The sequence below is a fragment of the Peromyscus eremicus genome, unplaced genomic scaffold (assembly GCF_949786415.1).
Source record: "Peromyscus eremicus unplaced genomic scaffold, PerEre_H2_v1 PerEre#2#unplaced_535, whole genome shotgun sequence".
NCBI classification, from domain to species: Eukaryota; Metazoa; Chordata; class Mammalia; order Rodentia; family Cricetidae; genus Peromyscus; species Peromyscus eremicus.
The window spans coordinates 170975-188155 of record NW_026734771.1 but is presented as its reverse complement, the minus strand read 5'-3'; the positions used below and the strand labels follow the sequence as shown (position 1 = coordinate 188155).

The window sequence follows — 17181 nt, the reverse complement described above, 5'->3', positions numbered from 1 at the left end:
TTATTTTATGATTTGAAATATTGATTAAATACTATAATAAATATTACAGCAAACTAAAATGTCAATATTGGCCAATATTCATTTATTTCATTTCTTTCAGTTTTCATATATAAATATTATAAAGTTAAGGTTTTCCTGTTCCCTACAGTCTTTTGCATTTCCTGCTTCCCATGAAGTAACTTTTAACACAGGCTCAGTGGATGTGCCCACAGTCCTTTACAAATGCTATTACGTAATTGAATTTTATCTTATATTTAATGTTCTGTGTGTATCTGAATGAAGTCATATGGTCAGGAGAATATATCAGAGATATATGTATTTTTTGAAACTGACAGTCATATCTGAAATAATAAATTGAATCATTATTACAATGACATCCCACTTTATTTATACCTCCTCTTTACCACAATTGGTTCCCCGCCCTAGGTGGTAGTTTGAATAAGAATGGTTCCCATAGACTCAAATATTTGAATGCCTGATGATTAGAGGTGGTGCTACTTGAGGAATATTAGGACATGTGGCCTTGTTGGAGTGGATGTGGCCTTGTTGGAGGAAGTGTGTCACTGAGGCTGGGCTTTGGGGTTTCAGAAGCCCAAGCCAGGCCTAGTGACTCTCTCTCTCCTTTCTTCTGCCTGCAGATCCAGATTTAGAATTCTCAGATCCTCTTGCACTATGTCTACCTGCGTTCTGCGATGCTCCCCACCATGACAATATTGGATTAAATCTCTGAAACTGTAAGCAAGCCTCAATTAAGTGCTTTCTTTTATAGAAGTTGTTATGGTCATGGTCTCTCTTCACAATAGAATGTTGACTAAGACGTAGTTACTATCAGGGAGTGGGGTGTGGTTGTAACAGGCTGGAGTATGCTGCTTTTTTGGTAGAATATGGATTTGGGACTTTGGATTTAGAAAACAGTTGAATGCTTTAAGTGGGGCTTAATGGGCCATACAAATAGGAGCACAGAACACAATAGTGCTGAAGGATATTTGAACTGTGAGGGCACAGCTCAAGAAGTTCAGAGAGGAAGAATATTAGTATGTGGCTTAGAGACCTTTCTTGGTGATATTTTGGTGAAGAATGTGGCTGCTTTTTCCTCTTGTCTGAAAAAAAAATCTACCTGATGCTAAACTGAAGAGTTTTAGATTAATGGCATTGACAGAGATTTCAGGACAGGTTACTATTGAGTATAACATATAGTTATTAGTAGTGACTCTTATGTGGATCTATAATGAAAAGGAGAAGGCTGAGCAAGGGAAAATACACAATGTACAGTTTGAGAAGAAAAGGCACACTGGGAAGTGTAAGTAAGTCCAGTGTTTAAGGATATAAAAAGTTTAAAGAAAAGCTTGATGTTAAAATGGAATAAATGGAGTGGTAAATTCAGGTCAAAAGATGACCCAGCTAAGTTTCCAACTTGTGAAAAGGAATTAAAAAAAAGCTTAGGGTTGAGTGTGGTGGTACATGCCTTTAATCCCAGCACTCAGGAGTCAAAGGCAGGAGGATGTTCAAGTTTGAGGTCTGCCTGGTCTACAGAGCAAGTTCCAGGTCAGCCAAGCTTAGGAGCTTAGGCAGTGAAGGAAACCACCAAAAACAGAAAGCTGTTGAAAATGTATTTGAATGAAGGGACCATGTTCCATCCTCAGCAAGCAAAAGAACTTGGCAGGTTCAGCCACATGGTTCTGGCTTCAGAGGCAAGGATATAAGAAAGGGGTTGTGGAATCTCCCTCTGCATCTAAGGAAAGCTGCTCAGGCCAGGTATATGTCAGGGATATCCCTTTATGGAGGCCAAGAAATACCTTTGCATAAAGCTGTGAAGGTGAAGACTGCATTGCTTTGGAGACCCAAGATGTTGGAGATGCCAGAGTTGGGGATTACCTGCCAAGGAGAGCTGCTGATAGGGAATAGAACCAGCCCAAGAGAGATAAGTGTGTTGCTGAAACTACCAAGTTCTGCTACTTACTATGCCTAGAACATGGCCCCCTCTCTTCAACTACATCTTCACTAACTTTCTATTTTCAGTGGTTTCCTTCACTGTCTAATCTTAACTGTCCTGAAACTAGATCTCCAGACCAGAGTTGCCTTAAACTCAGAAGTCTTTCAATTACATCTTCACTAGTTTTTGTTTGTTTGTTTGTTTTAAGGTTATATTCTTGCCTAAGCTTGGCTGTTATGGAACTTGTTCTGTAGACCAGGCTGGGCTGAAACTCAGAGATCTGCCAGCCAATCTCTCTCTGGAGTGCTGAGATTACAGTGGTGTACCACCACACCTGGCTCTATCCTTTTCTTTAATTCCTTTTCACAAGTTGGAAACTTGGTTGGGTGGGATCTTGCCCTGAGGTCATCACTCTCTTTATTCAATTTCTTAATCTGTTTATCTCCTTGAAGACAGGATTTAGCTCCATTCCAGTTCCTGGTGCTCCTTTTCTCCTCAAATTTTATGTTTCATAATTTACCCTGCTCAGCTTGCTCCTTTCTATTTTAAATCTTCAGCAGAGTTACCACCAATAACCACAAGACAAAGTCTATACTAGGCTGTTCTGAGATTCCTCTGACAACAAAATTAATCCAAAACTTTTCACTTTAGCCTCAGACTCTTTTTGACAAGGGCAAAGGGCAGCCACATTCTTCACCAAAATATCACAAGACCGGGCTCTAGGCCACATTACTAACATTCTTTTCCTCTGAAACCTTTTTATCCATGCACCCACTGTTAACATTTAGACATTACCTGGCACATCCCTGGGGGATCCAGCAGAATGCACTTGCTGACCTAGGCAAATACTTAGACATCCCTGGTCCTACAGCCAGATGTCATTATGTAGTAATTGTGCTGTGTGAATGCCTATTCTCTATGCACAGGAACAAAATCCCCTTTAAGAAAAACAAAACAAAACAAAACAAAACAAAACCCTCCCTTTCTCTCTCTCTCCCTCCCTTCCTCTCTCTTCCCAGGAGGTCACAGGCACATCCTGTCTTCTTTATCCATCTTTTTCTCTCCTCAGACTTTGCCTGTTTTCTCTTTCTTCCCCCCTTCTCTTCCCCCCTTAATGAAACTTCCCACATGAGTGCTGCCTGAATGGTGTGCCCCCACATCCCCCTGTGTCTCCCACCCTCTGTGACTGCCACCTGCTGTGGTTGCATGGCATGTTGTGTCTCTTTCTCACCCCTCAGCTCCAACCCACGAAGGTCTCCCACCTGCCATTCTACAAAACCTGTGCTTCAGATCACACTCTGCATCACTGTCTTCCATATTCTCACTAGGATGGACTATTAAGCAGTATTTAAAGCGTTCAACTGCTTTTCTTTTTGTTTTTTGTCTTTTTTTTTAATTCAAAATATTTTTTCATTTTACATACTAACCAGAGTTCCCCCTCCCTCTCCTCTTCCCATGCCCCCATCACCCCCATTCACTCCTCAGTGAGGGTAAGGCTTCCCATAGGAAGTCAATAAAGTTTGGCATATCAAGTTGAGGCAGGACCAAGCCACTACCCCCTGCATCAAGGCTGAACCAGGTATCCCTCCACAGGGAATGGTCTCCAAAAAGCTAGTCAGTAGGACCAGGATTTATTCCTAGTGCATGAACTGGCTTTTTGGAGCTTAACTGCTTTTTTTTTTTTTTTTTTTGGTTTTGTTTTGTTTTGTTTTGTTTTTCAAGACAGGGTTTCTTTGTGTAGCTTTGTGCCTTGCCTGGAACTTGCTTTGTAGACCAGGCTGGCCTTGAACTCACAGAGATCCACCTAGCTCTGCCTCCCAAGTGCTGGGATTAAAGGCATGCCCACAGCTCAACTGCTTTTTTAATTCACAGTTCTAAGGTCCATATTCCTTCAAACAAAAGCATGGTCAGCCCTATCATGGCAATACTCCAGTCCCTGGTACCAACTTCTGTCTTAGTTAGGGTTTCTGTTGCTGTGAAGAGACACCATGACCACAGCAACTCTTATAAAGGAAAAAAATACTTAATGGGTGGCTTACATTTTCAGAGGTTTAGTCCATTATCATCATGGTGCGACATGGTGATGTGCAAGCAGACATAGTAATAGAAAAGTAGCTGAGAGTCCTATGTCTTGATATGCAGGCAACAGGAAGTGATCTGAGAAACTTGGTGTTGTTTGATCATATATGAGACCTCAAAACCCACCTCCACAGTGACACACTTCTTTCAAAAAGACTACTACTCCAACAAGACCACACCTCCTCCAACAAAGTCACACCTTCTAATAGTGCCATTCTCTTATGGGGTCATTTTCTTTCAAACCACCACAAAGGTATTCCAAGAAAATAGACCCAAGAAACAAGCTAGTATAGCCATTTTAATATCTGGCAAATTAGACTTCAGATTAAAACTAGTCAGAACAGATAAGGAAGGACATTTCACACTTATCATAGGAAAAACCAACAAAAATTGGAATTCTTAACATCAATGCACCAAGTACAAGGCATCCAAGTTCATAAAACAAACACTACTACAGCTTAAATCACATATTGACCCTCATACCATGATAATGGATGATTTCAATACCCTGCTCTCACCAGCAGACAGGTCATCAAGACAAAATCTAAACAGTGAAATGCTGGAGCTAACGGATGCCATAAACCAAAAAGACCTAACAGATATTTACAAAAAATTTCACCCAAACACAAACAAATAAACCTTTTTGGCACCTCGTGGAACTTTCTCCAAGATTGACCATATATTTGGACATAAAGAAAGTCTCAATAAATACGAGGAAATTGAAATAAAATCATGCATTCTATCTGACCACCACAGGGTAACAATGGACATCAACAACAGAAACCACAGAGTAAAGGTGGACATCATCAACAACAGGAACAACAGAAAGTTTACCAACACATGAAAACTGAACAATTCACCACTGAATTAAAAATGGGTAAAGACATATTACTAAAAAAATAAAAAAACTTTTCAGGATTTATTGAAAATAAAAACACAATATATGCAAACTTAAGAGATATAATGTAGGTGATACTAAGAGGCAAGTTCCTAGCACTAAGTGCCTACATTAAAAACAAAATGGAAAGATCTCATATTAGCAACTTAATGGAATACCTGGAAAGTCCAGAACAAAAGAAGAAATCATACCCAAAGGAGGAGACAGCAATAAAGAATCAAACTTAGAGCTGAAATCAATATAATTGAAACAAGCAAACAAAAATGCAAAGAATCAATGAAACAAAGAGTTGATTCTTTGAGAAAATAAATAAGATTGGCAAATCCTCCTCCAAATTAATGAAAATGCAGAGAGAGAAAAAAGAAATTAACAAAGCTTAACAGAGTCAGAAATGAAAATGGATACCAAGGAAATCCAGAGAATCATAAGGATGTACTTTAATAACTTATATCCTACCAAATTGGAAAATCTAAAATATGAACAATTTTCTCAATACATACCACCAACCAAAGTTAAATAAAGTTCAAACAAGCAACTTAAATAGACTCATATCTCCTAGTGGAATATGGACAATAATTAAAAGTAGTATAAACAGCCGGATGGTGGTGGCGCACGCCTTTAATCCCAGCACTTGGGAGGCAGAGCCAGGCGGATCTCTGTGAGTTCGAGGCCAGCTTGGGCTACCAAGTGAGTTCCAGGAAAGGCGCAAAGCTACACAGAGAAACCCTGTCTCGAAAAACAAAACAAAACAAAACAAAAAAAGTAGTATAAACAAACAAACAAACAAACAAAAACCAAGGCCAGATAGTATTAACATAGAATTCTACTGGACAGTCAAAAAAGAATCAATTTCAAATACTCCTCAAATTATTACACAAAAAAGAAACAGAAGGAACATTGCCCCACCCTTTTTACAAGGCTACAGCAACCCTGACACCCAGATCACAGAAAGACCTAAATAAAGGAATTACAGACCATTTTCCCTTATGAACATAGATGCTATAATTCTCAATAAAATACTTGCAAACTGAAGCCAACACATGAACAAGATCATTTGCCATGATCAAGTAGGCTTCATCCCAGAGATGCAGAAAAGATTCAGCATATCTAATAGATACATGTAATTTAATATACAGACTGAATGACATAAACCACATGATCATCTCATTAGATACAGAAAAGCCCTTTGACAAAATCCAATTCCCCTTCATGATAAGTCCTGGAGAGATTGGGGTACAGGCAATATAACTCAACACAATAAAGGATATTTAAAGTGAGTTCATTGCCAACACCAACTTAAATGACAGAAACTCAAAGAATTCGCACTAAAACAATGAACAAAATAAGGTTTTCCATTAGCTCCATGCCTATTCAATACAGTCTTTGGCTAGAGTGATAAGACAAGAGATAGAGATAAAGGGCATTCAAATAGGAAGGGAAGAAGTCAAAGTATCTTTATTTGCAGATGATATGATAGTGTACATAAGTAACCCTAAAAATTCTACCAGGGAACTCTTACAGTTGAAAAACACTTTAAGTAAAGTGGCTGGATACCAAATTAACTAAAAAAAGGTCAGTAGCCCTCCTATATACAAATGACAAATGGTCTGAGAAAGAAATCATGGAGACAATCGCTTTCACAATAGTCTCAAATAACAAAATATCTTGGGGTAACTCTAAGCAAATAAGTGAAAGACTTGTATGAAAAAAAAAAAACTTAAAGAAATTAAAGACAGAAATTTAAGCAGATATTAGAAGATGGAAGTATATCCTATGCTCATGGATTGGTAAGATTAATAGAGTAAAAATGGCCATTACTCAAAAAAATCTATAGATTTAATGCAATCCTTATCAAAATTCCAGTATAATTCTTCAACAATCTCAAAAGGAAATTTTTAGTTTCTTATGGAAGACAAAAAAAAAAAAAAGCCAAAACAATGCTGAACAGTAAAAGAACTGCTGGAGGTATCACCATCCCTGATTTCAAATTTTATTTTAGGGCTATAGTAATAAAAACAGCATGAGGTTGGCACAAGAAATAGACACATAGAACAATGAGATCTAATTGAAATTAAAAAAAAAATGCATACACCTAAGGATACCTGATTTTGGATAAAGAAGGCAGAATTACACTCTTGAAGAAAGATATCATCTTTGGGAAAAGGTGCTGGTCAAACTAGACAGATGCATGTAGAAGGATACAAATAGATCCATATCTATCACCCTGTACAAAATTCAACTCCAAATGGTTCAAAGATTTCAACCTAAGGCCAGATACACTGAATCTGACAGAAGATAAAGTGGGGGAATGGTCTTTAAATTTACTGGCACAGGTAAAGACTTTCTAAACAGAACACTGCTAACATAGACACTAAGATCAACAATTAATTAACAGGAGCTCATGAAACGGAAAAGCTTCTCAACATCAATGTCTTAGGGTTTATATTGATGTGATGAAACACCCTGACCAATAAACAAGTTGGGGAGGAAAGGATTTATACAGCTTACACTTTAGCATTGCTGTTCATCACTGAAGGAATCAGGATAGGGACTCAAACATGGCAGGGTCCTGGAGGCAAGAGCTGATGAAGTGGTCATGAAGGCATGCTGTTTACTGGCTTGTTTCCCATGGCTTGCTCAGCCCACCTTCTTATAGAACACAGGACCACCCACCCAGGGATGGCACCACCCACCATAGGCTGGGCCCTACCCCATTGATTACTAATTGAGAAAAATGCCTTAGAGCTGGATCTCAGGGAGGAATTTTCTCAACTAAGTTTCCTTCCTCTCTGATGACTGTAGCTTGTGTCAAGTTGACAGAAAAAACTAGCCAGTGCATTCTAAGGAAACCGTAACTCAGATAAAGCAACAGACTACAGAATGGGAAAAGATTTTTTATAATCTACACATCTGATGGAAGGCTAATAAACTAAACATATAAAGAACTAAAAACCCCCAACACAAATAAACAAATTTAAAATAGAGTAGATCTATCCAGAGAGCTCTCAAAAGAGAAAACACAAATGGCTGAAAAATTTTTTAAATAGTCTACAATGTTATCTATCAGGGAAACGCAAATCAAAACTACTTTGAGTTTTCATCTTATATTAGTCAGAATGGCACAAGTCAGTAAAACAAATGACAGCTTATGCTGGAGAGGATGTGGATTAAAGGGAACACTCATCAGCAGCTAGTGGGAATGCCAAATTGTATAGCCACTATGGAAATCTGTGTGGTGGGTCCTCAGGAAGCTGAGAACAGATCCATCTCAAGAACCATTCTTGGACATATACCCAAAGGTTACTTCATCCTACTACAGAGACACTTGTTAAACTTTATTCGTTGCTGCTATATTCATAATAGCCAGAACTGGAAACAATTTAGATGCCCATCAATAGATAAAGGAAATGTGGTACATTTCTGCAATGAAATATTGCTCATCATTAAAAAATCATGAATTTGCAGGTAAATAGAGTTGGAAAAATTCATTTTGATTGCAGGAACCCAGATCCAAAAAGACAAATATGGCATGTACTCACTTATATGTGGATGTTAGGTATTAAGTAATTAATAAGTTAGCTACCACAGATGTTAGAGATTAAGAGACTTGAGGAAGTGATGTACCTTCCTTGGAAGGGGACATAGAATAGTTATGGATGCAGGGGGATGGAACAAAAGAATCAAATAGGGAGGGAGACTAAAGAAGGAAGCAATGGGGAATTTGGGGAGGCACAGATAAAATTAAGGGCCATTTGAGGGAGTCATATTGAAACCCAATACAGTAGAAATTTTCTTCAATATATACATATATGGAGATGACCTAAATGCAATCTCCAAATAATAGGGGAGGCAGAGCCTCAATTGCACATTTCTTTTCACCTAATGAAGCTTCCACTGCTGGGAATGGGTTACATATGATCAGGTTTTTGGCCAAAGAGATCCCAGGGGGATTCTCAAACAAATGAGGTCGTTTCCAAGGCTATTGATTGCTCTCCACAAATAGATGTTAAGGCTCTATTGCTGAAAACAAACCTCAACAACTTACTGAACATGGAGAAGTTGAGCTGGTGTTTATCTAGAGCAGTGATTCTCAACCTTCCTAATGCTGACACTTTAATACAGTTCCTCATGTTGTGGTGACACCCCCCAATCACAAAATTATGTTCATTGCTACTTCATAACTGTAATTTTAGTGCTGCTGTGAATTGCTATAAAAACACCTGTGTTTTCTGATGGTCTTAGGTGACTTCTGAGAAAGGGTCATTCATCCCCCAAAGGTGTTGAGAACCACTGACCCAGCCTAGAGCCTTCATCTCTATTGATGAATTTCACAGTACTGGAAGATATGTCTATGCTATCAAAGGAGAAAGGTAAGCATCAACCTTTATACAAACCCTTGGATCAACAATAATGTCCTGCCTGCAATATATGATGGCAAAATAGTGGTACAAAGCTTGTGGGAGAAACCAACCACTATCTGGTTTGAATTAAGGCCCACTCTGTGATATGGAACCTGTGCTTGACCCTTCCTGGGTGGCCAAGAACCTGAAATTAGACAAGCCAAACCTAGGGATAAACCAAATACTACTGCTCTGCTAAAGGAACGTAGCAACAAAATGATTCCTAATGACATGCTGATATGCTTACAGATTAGTAACTTGCTCAGCCATCTTTAGAGAAGCTTCTTCCTGCAGGAGTTGGGAACAAATATAAAGACCCACAGACAGACAATGTATAGAGAGTGAGAGACCTTGGAACAGTCAATCCTAAATAGCGTATCTCCATCAAATCCTTCCCTTAGGGCTCAGGGAACTATGCAGAAGAGGAGTTGGAAAGAATACAAGAGTCAGAGAGGATAGAGACAGACCTTCTAAACACAGAATGGCTGAGGAGCACGTGAACTCAGACAGACTGTGGCAGCGTGCACAAGGCCTGCACAGGTCAACACCAGATAGGATCCTAGAGCTGAGAGAAGAGGACACATGCCGCCACCCCTAACCCAGAAGTTATCTCCAGTTGACAATTACTTAAAAATGAAAAAAATAGTTTTCCTCAATAGAATCTCCCTGGGGAAACAAGGGTAGGCTCCATGTCCAGCAGTAGACGATCAACACAAAATAAATTCAGTGCCATCTTTGGGGTTTCTTAGTTTCATAGTGTTGTGTAAGGGCTTTTTTTTTAACCTTTAATGTTCCTTTGTGTATATATTTTGGCCTCCATTTTTGTGTTGTTATGGGATTCCTATGTGTTCTGAACTTGTGTGACCCTATATCTATATGTAATTCTTTTGCTTTTTCTTTGGCCTCTTTTTGTTTGTTTGTTTGTTTGTTTTGTCCTGTTCTGATTTGCTTGTTTTGTTTTATCTTATTTTATTTCCTTATTATTATTAGATGCATGTTTGTTCCCAAAGAGGAGACAGAAGGGGTATGGATCCAAGTGGAAGGAGAGGTGAGGGGAACTGAGAGGATCTGGTGGCGGGGGAAGAAACTGTAATTAGAATAGATTGTATGATAAACATCTATTTTCCATAAAAGAAAAAAATAAATATGAAATTAGTCAACTTTAATTGAAAAATTGGCCTATACGTTCAAAAATTTGAAGAGCACTGAATTGAGATATTCTCAAAAAAATACATTCTTACAATTTAATAAAACTGCAAAACTAAAATGTAACTTGAAATCAGCCAAAGGTTTTCTTCATTATATATAACAGACCTTCAACAAAATTAACTAACTATTTTTTTATTTTTAATATTTTATTAACATTTTGATAATTTCATACAATGTATTTTGACCACATTCACTGCCAGCTCTTTCCTCTACTGCCTTCCTGATCCACCCTCACCTTCTTATTTTCCCAACTTCTTTTTTAAAAATAACCCATTGACCTCCATTTGTGTTGCTCATATAGTCCTTGATGTGGGACTATCCCCTGGAGCATGATCAACCTACCAGTAGTCACCCAATTATAGAATAGTGAATGACACCATCCTCAGAAATAAGTGCTATTGATGATGTAAACATGGACATCGTAGAGAAACTAGAAAGTCTATGATGTCTCCTTGATACCAGCATCTTTTAGAACGAGTGAAGATTTAAAATATCTTATCTAAGAACAATTAACGCAAAGAAACTCTAATAAGACAACAGGTAAACTTAGAGTAAACAAGACTAAGATCAATTTTTTTTTAACTTCTTGAAGAGCATGAAACAATTGGTGCTACCAAGGAAAAGACATCTTTGTCTATTTCACTTTTCTTTGGAAAGCCTTTCGAATACATTTATAACCTGTAATAACCTAAAGATTACTTTTCAAATATATCAAAGAATGAAAGAGAAGCTTAGTAGCATCATGTTTTCTATAAGTCATAATCCACATTCCTATTTGATTGCTATTAAATATATATCACAATCCAAATGACTATATGCATAAACTTAAGTATTTAGTACTTTTCATTTATTATTTAGGGTAAGTATGTATTCATGTTACTAAGAAATTATCACAATGTTCAAAAATGTTAAGTTTTAATGAAATTAATGTGGCATATTTATTTTATTTAATCATAGTTTTTCTGTTTTAATTTTTTAATATTCTAAGTTTTCAGTTTTGTATTACTACACATTTTTGCATGCATAATTAAGTTTTTTTAAATAAATTCCCTTTCAAAGTTATCCTTCTTTCCAATAAAAATAATAAGAAGCACTTAAGAGGAAATTAAGTAAATATAGTTAAGAAATTGAAATGTTTTGAAATCCTGTTCCCTCATTTATTATGAGCCCAAATGAAACATATTTGACATGAGTTAGAATTTTTCCTAAGCTTATGAAATGGAGATATGCATATTGAATAGTTTAAAAGTTCCCATCTCTGAACCAGAGGTAATGACATTTATAACCCTGGCCATCAGGAACTAGAGATAGTAAGATTTTGAGTTGTAGATCAGTGTTAGAGCACTTGCCTAGTGTTCAAGGCCCTGGATTTGATCTCCAGCATCACAAAAAAAGTGAAGGAAAAATAAAATAAAAAAGTTATTTATCTGCATGCTAAGGTATTCATAAGCTGCATACCAAGTGTGAACCGGAGTTACGGTGACAGCAATCATGAATGTGATGATGATGGTGATGGTGATGGGGCAATGGTGAGAAGGAAGATAAAATTTGACGTTATCAAACTTCCCATTTTTAAATTGGTGAAGTCTAGTCTAAAGCTATATTTACGACCACAATTCTACTGGAGAAAGGAGTGGATTCTGGTCATTTTGACTAGAAGTTGTGTAATAGAAAGTTTATGTGTGCTGGGAGGAAGGCCATTTCAATATCAAGAAACATAGGCACTTTATGAAGTACATTCAACAAATGCCCAGGCAGAATGCTACACTGATATTTCTCTGCAGTGTGTTCTGCTTACCTGTCTGTAAAGGCAAAGAAGATTTATTTCTACATGGAGATTATCCTCAATAGATAAAATACGTAAATTCTGAATGCTTTCTGTTGTCAAATGACCTGATGCCTAACCCAGTACAATCAGTGGCTGAGCCCCATGTCCTTCCATCTTCTCTCTGAAAGCCTCAGGCATTTTCCATTCATTACTCTGAAACACTTATCTAGTATCTGCTTCTACCAATACAGCTGGGCAAAAGCTGCAGTTAACTTTCTGCAGAGCATAAGCAACCACTACACATAACAAGACCAGAGTTAATGGTCTAAAAGGAAGTTGGCAACTTAATGTGATTAATTCAAATGAGTTTAATATATGGATATCGTTCCATAATCAATATCTCATGTTTTATTGAGAATGTTTTCAAAACAGCTTTAATCATGTGATACAATATGCACAACATCACTTATGTATCATGAACCAAGTGTGCACTAAGAGTCAGGAGGTTTTTATGTACTTCTATCTTCACATTAAATCACTCTATAACCTTTGGAAAGCATAGTTTACTCTTTCTTTATTATTTTCTTTATTAATTTGTTTAGTCTTGAGACAAGGTCTCATTGTAACTCAGGCTGTTCTTGCCTGTGTTGTGATCCTCCATCATTCTGCCTCAGCCCCCAGGATCATGGGATTCCAGATGTGAGCCATCACATCCAACTTCCTTTACTTATTGATGAAATGCATTGTGTGAGTTCTAATTTCATTCTGATTTTAGAAATTAAATAATGTATTTATCAATAGTTATGATAGACACTAATTTGATTTTGTAGATACTATATTTTATTTGTGGAGGAGGAAAGTGAGTCAATAGCATGTGGCCATTTCAGGTCACATAGAGAATTAATTATCACAATAGAATTTGAGTTTGACTTTTGCACTAATTTTGCCTTAAAGAACAATCATTATTCTGACAGTAATTTTTTTCCAATTTATAAAGAAAAGATTAAAAATAAATATATAATGTGCAAATTAAATATTCACCATCTAGAATCTAGGTGGTGAATATTAAAAAAAATAAGTGGTGATGGTGTTGTGGAGGGCAAAGGATACATACAAAATTACTTTACTGACTCATTGAGAGAACTGCATGTCCATTTGATCCCCTGGACATAAAATGAAGAATTAGGAGGAATACAAGATGGTTCTAGGTTTGTTGGGAGACTACATCAGTGGCAGTCTGGGAGATAAAGACGTGCCTACTGAACACAGGATAATGGGTGAAAATAATTGGTTTGGGAATATTAGCCCCAAAAATGTAAAAGGAAAGAAAGAGAGAAGAAGTGGGAGCAAGAAGAGTCAGACCACATGAAAAATCCTTAGAAATATTCTAGTTCATAACGTCAAAGTCACAGTGAACCAGAGAACGTAACTGTGACAGTGAGCACCAGTAAAGAAATAGTGAAAGATGAAAAATTCCTCCTTGGAGGAATGACTGTTAGTGAAGTAAAAAAATAATGAAGAAAACCAGCTTTATAAAAGCCAGGGAGGAAAGGAATTTCAAGGACAAAGAATGTTACACAGAAATTGAATGGGGTATTCCGTTTGGATCTGAAAACTTGGGAACACTGGTGTCTTCAATGAGAAGAATTTTTGTGGATTTTAGGCATATAAGTCAAAACAAAAAATTGGAAAAGTGATAAGCAGTCACAGAAAATGGACAGTTGCAATGTCTGATAAATCCATGAGCTTTCCAGTGCTGGGACAATGACCTTCCAGTGACATTAGTGTTGATAAACCAATCACAATCGTAATGCTGTCTCTACCATGAGCTTTCTTCAAGCTATATTGACTACATTCAATATTTGTGAAGCATTTTATTAACCATAAATTTAATATTGTGGCTTACAGATAAGAAAAGACTGATTTAGCAGTTGCTCCAAATACTGGCCCATGTGCCCTAGCCAATTTTGAACGTCAGTGACAGATCTACAGATACAGTGAACTAGTATATTGGAGTAACATTTCCCACCACAGAACAAGTTTGTGTTGATCACTCAGCTCATTGATGTTACTGAAGACTTTTGGAATTGATTCTTCTGTAGAATAGAATGCCTCATTAGCCACTGACACATCATAATTGCCATATACTCTACTTAAATCTAATTCTAGTTAAGGATGTCTCAGTGATGTAATAACCCTGTCAGTCAAACTGCCACAATTTCTTATGTGTGGGATGTTCTCTTGAAAATGTTAAAGCAATTACTGAATGCAAGTGTTCGGACACCATGCTTACTAGGAAGCTCAGTGCTTAACAGGAAAAGACGTTTTGCTTAATAACTCTTCCTTTTTCTCGTGTCCATTGTCAGTGAGGAATTAACGTGGTATAAAAGTTAAGCACTGGATTTCAATATTAGCAGGGCATCAAGTATAGGGAATCCTTGTTACTGACTGGCTTTACAAAGTCAGATAGCTCCTAGAAACTCTGCATATTTATATTTCTCCTTGGTTAAATGAGGAGCTCCAAGACCCTGAGAGACTTTCCCAGTCTAGTGTGCTTTGGCATCGCTCAGTGCTCTCTCATCTCACTGCTTCTAAAGCTGAGACATTATCTACACTGGGATTCTCAACCCCAGCCAAGTTGTGTGTCCTCTCTGATCTGCAAGAATTGACCTTGTACTCCCATTTACGGTATCCCTTGGACTCGATATGTTTAAAGATAAGTGATAATTGAGCAATTTCTCTAACAGCTTTTATATGGGAAACTGTGAGCAAAATGTACAAAACAGAATGTGTCAAGGGAACTCTTGAGTATAACTTCAAATAAGGTGGCACAACTGTCAACAAGCTGGCAACTGCACCTGCAGACATTCGGGCTTGAAATACCGTGGGGAAGAAAAAGCTACTTTCCCAAAGTTAGAGTGTACTAGGAGTCCTAAAGGCAGAAGCACCTCCCTTCAGGCTTTGCAAATGGCAAAAGCATCATCCTCAAGCCAGGGAAAATTTCCTCAAGAAAGTGGTGCTTTAAACAAAGGACCATCAGCTAAGTGGTGTCTCTTCTAATGCCATTCAGGGCCTCTCCTTTAAAACCTAGAACTTCACAAAGAGAAGGCCATCTCTGTTCTCCTAAAAGAATTCATTCTTTTAGGAAGGTTAAAGCAGGATATATTAATTGGTTCTTTTTCATTTACCTCAACTTGGGAGAACACATGTAGGGTTGATTTACTGTCTCACAAAGACATTTATACTGCATCAGTTTTGTAGCATTTCATGAGGTACAGACTTCACATTTCACCCAGTGTTTTAACCAAAGTATACATCAGAAAAATGAAGATATCTCACTCCTGTGCTGCCAGGTATTACCACCTTACTTCAGAACCATGATTTCAGAAACTGGTGATGATAATACACTTTTATGTTCAAAACCCCAGCTTATCTGGCAGTTATTGGTTTCTTTTAGTAATGATCCCTAACAGATACATATAATTATTGATTTTATTAGAGTTACATAATTCTCTGATTTCTAAGTGGAAGCCAGAGGAATTTCCCTTATTTTTTAGACTTTTAAAATTAATATAGTACAGTGATTTAAGGGCTTGCAATTCTAGATTCAATAAATACTTATGGACCAGACTTCAATTGTGTTGAAATCATTCTGCTATATATGCCCATCTTCATCTTTCCATAGACCTGTTCCTAATCAGTCAATCAAATAGTCCTAGTCTTTAGTTTCTAGATAAAGCATAGTTCAGTTTTTAAAAATTGTCTAAAACTAACTAATGAATTTGCAATAGAAAACCAGATTTCTTGGGTTCCTTTTTTTTTATCACTTGTGTTTCTCTGGTAAATTTCAGGATCAAGACTGCAGACTAGAAATCATTATAATGTCACTATTAGATCATTATTAGGTCACTGTTAGTTCATTATTAGGTCACTATTAGGCCATTATTAGGTCACTGTTAGTTCATTACTAAGTCACTATTAGGTTATTATTAGGTCACTATTAGAAAATTATTGCTTTGTTTCTTTCATTGAATCACTTTAAATTCTCCATAATAAAATAGCTGCTTTTCTTTGCTGTTTCCTTGTACACTTTTGAGGATACTTCTCCTAGTCAGTTTTAGAGTACACATTTACATTCTGGACACTCTTACTAACCAAACCCTTGATTCTGGAAGTCTTAATTCAAAATACAGCATTTAATCAAATGTGTACTTTTAGCACTGATGTTTCTTCCTGAATGGAGCTAGCCCTTAAGCTATTGCCTGAACAGTTATAGTACCTTTGCATCAAAACATATTAAAGAACTTTTAAGGAAAAAGGGGAAAGGGACTTTCTGTAAATTTTATTTCATGTATATTTATCCTTCCAAATACTACTACTAAAAGCAAGCAATGGGTGGCAATTTTCATGCAAAAGTTATGTGCTTGTATTCAGTTAACCATTGATTCTATTCTGTGAATTATACAACTGAAAACAATATATATATTTTTTTCAAAAATTTCAACTATATACTCTATAGATTTCTAGAATAAAGTTGAAGAAGGGTCTGAAATCTGTCTGTCTTTGAAGACAATAATTAATTGAAAGCCCAGGTTTAGCCAACCATTGGTATATTCTTAATACTTTCCTATAGTGACTTAGACAAAAACATTAATTCAGTCTTACTACCAACTACTTTATACTACTTAATGCAACTTTTGGAGAATGGCCATATATGGTCCTAATGATTATCCAATTTTCTTTCTGCTTTAATATGTTTAAAAACTCCTAAACTTGGCTTTGGAATTTATTGGCAAGGCACTCAACAGGCCTTTGTGGTTGGTTTTTCTACCTGATTCTGTGGGCTTTGCACCTTTGGACAAACACATTTTTTAAAATCAGTTTTGAAAGCTAT

General features: G+C 36.9%; 1 long non-coding RNA gene across 2 annotated transcripts in view; it reads left to right on the top strand.

Moving 5' to 3' along the window:
* Positions 1-10064, top strand: part of LOC131901856 (uncharacterized) — a 38071-nt gene extending 28007 nt beyond the window's left edge. The window contains exons 2-3 of one of the 2 annotated variants that reach the window (XR_009376916.1): positions 9153-9280; positions 9712-10064. This is a non-coding gene — a long non-coding RNA (uncharacterized LOC131901856). Of the gene's footprint in view, positions 1-638; positions 737-9152; positions 9281-9711 lie in introns of those variants that run through there. The other variant, XR_009376917.1, reaches the window with a different exon arrangement.
* The last annotated feature ends 7117 nt before the right edge of the window (positions 10065-17181 follow it).